A 2500-nucleotide genomic window follows, 5' to 3' on the forward strand; every position below is an offset into this window, starting at 1 on the left:
CCGGCCGCCCGGGAGTGTGTCCCGGGGGCCCGCGCGAACACGCAAGCGTCCGCTCAATCATTCTGCAAACAGGAGGAGGCTGAGCTCCCCTGCACAATACACCTCGAAACCCTCTCAGGTCCCGGCGGCGCGCAGCGCCGTCCCAAGTACTTGGTCGGGTTCGAGAGAGGCGCAATCGCCCGGAGTTAGGCGAGTAGACGCTTTCGGTGCGACCACCCGTGCTCCCAACTGAGCTTGCCGCTGCCGACAGAGGCCCGGGAGCGTGCTGTCGTGGCATTGCCGGCGGGAGACAACACGCGCCACCTACGGTGACCGGCAGCTCCAACGCCAGCGCCACAGAAGGACAAAAGCCCCACTTGGGTGCCGAAGCGAACTCTCCCAGCACAGCGCACGCGCCAACACATCCGCACAGCTGCGATACAAACCACCAGCGAGAACCGCTGGGGCGACCGAGCAGCAGACGGCGTCGCGGCGCCGAGCGCCGGGCGGCGGCGCATCCTCAACGCACACAGTCCTCAATCGGACCAGCACACTGAAGATGTCCACCGCGCTTCGCACCGGGCCCGCGAGGACCTACTTTGGCCGCACGGCGCCGCGCGCAGGGTGCGCCGGCGCGCAGCTGCGACGCCTGCCGCGTCCGTCGGCCGGCGCGCCTGCCACTGGCCGCCCCCACCAGCCGGCTGTAGCGCGTGCGCCCACGCACCGCGCGGCCAGCACGCCGGGAGGCGCCCCCTCACCGGCCGGGGACGGTCCCACCCAGCCACCGCCGCGTATCGCTTCACACCCAGATGCCGTTCAGTTTCGTCGGCATGGTGGGTATCGCTGGAACAACCGGTTAGTACCTCAACCTATCGTCGCCATCACCGATTCACCCCTAGCGAGAACAACCGCACCACAACAGGTTACCATTTGTTCATTTGCGTAACTTCACCAGAAAACGCAGGCGTCCATCGCCATTTGCAACTTCAACGATTATTGCATGCCTGTGTCAGGTGTCACGCCACACTACGTCTGCCCACATACACGCAACAAAATGTGCACGCCTAGACAATACGTGGAAGGTGGCCCCCGTACGTATGCGATGTCCATTGCTCGAACGACTGTCAACCGGCCTCTGTAGCATGTCGCAGATATGGAACGCGGTGCACCATGCCATCACGGTGTGTGAGGAGAGACGACTAGGTCCGAATACATCAACAGACAGCTCATGCTGATCGCCATCCACGGCGTCCGTTCCTCCCACACGTCTCTATGGCGTACCACACTGCAATCCAGCTCTCATAGGGAGACGACACGTAGCTGCGTGCACAATATTTGCACTGTATGGTCCGCCGTTTTTGGGCGCAGTCGTTGTGCGGTCACACATGTGCCACGATGTATCATTCAGTACATAAGGACGAATGTGCAGTACAGATTGTGGTTCACGCGTACGACATCAGCGGACAGTTGACACAGGCCGCACCACAACGTAGCCTGAGTACGTCGCATGCGAAGGGCATTGAACATGCAAACTTCTCACCAACCAGCTTGCGAAGGCAGGGGGCAAGGTGGGGACGTGGGGAGGGGCGGCATGTACGTCCTGCTGCCATCCACATTACAGTGTACAGCAGGAGCATGTGGAAAGTGAGCAAGACTTGCAAGGTGTTTAACATGAAGCGATACACAGGGGTGCGGGCAGTGCGAGTAGCGAACTATATTGCGAGGGTTGCGGGTGGGCAACACTACAGTAATTGAACGAGTCGTATAACAATTACAGAGCAGGTTTAGGCGACAACGTGGGTTACGTTAAGGCGACAACATGGGTTAGGTTAAGGCACAACATGGGTTAGGTTAAGGCACAACATGGGTTAGGTTAAGGCACAACATGGGTTAGGTTAAGGCACAACATGGGTTAGGTTAAGGCACAACATGGGTTAGGTTAAGGCACAACATGGGTTAGGTTAAGGCACAACATGGGTTAGGTTGAGGCACAACATGGGTTAGGTTAAGGCACAACATGGGTTAGGTTAAGGCACAACATGGGTTAGGTTGAGGCACAACATGGGTTAGGTTGAGGCACAACATGGGTTAGGTTGAGCACAACATGGGTTAGGTTAAAGGTACAACATGGGTTAGGTTAAGGTACAACATGGGTTAGGTTAAGGTACAACATGGGTTAGGTTAAGGTACAACATGGGTTAGGTTAAGGTACAACATGGGTTAAGGTTAAGGTACAACATAGGTTAGGTTAAGGTACAACATAGGTTAGGTTAAGGTACAACAATAGGTTAGGTTAAGGGTACAACATAGGTTAGGTTAAGGTACAACATAGGTTAGGTTAAGGTACAACATAGGTTAGGTTAAGGTACAACATAGGTTAGGTTAGGTTAGGTTAGGTTACACGTTGTTGTAAACGGAAAGGTGTAGGGGGGGGGGGGGGGCGGGGGGCGGCAGGTTCGTTGTGATAGTGATTATAGTAAGTGAATGCTTGTGACATGATCAGATTTGTCACGTCAGGATG

Source organism: Schistocerca piceifrons, unplaced genomic scaffold, assembly GCF_021461385.2.
Source record: "Schistocerca piceifrons isolate TAMUIC-IGC-003096 unplaced genomic scaffold, iqSchPice1.1 HiC_scaffold_294, whole genome shotgun sequence".
NCBI classification, from domain to species: domain Eukaryota; kingdom Metazoa; phylum Arthropoda; class Insecta; order Orthoptera; family Acrididae; genus Schistocerca; species Schistocerca piceifrons.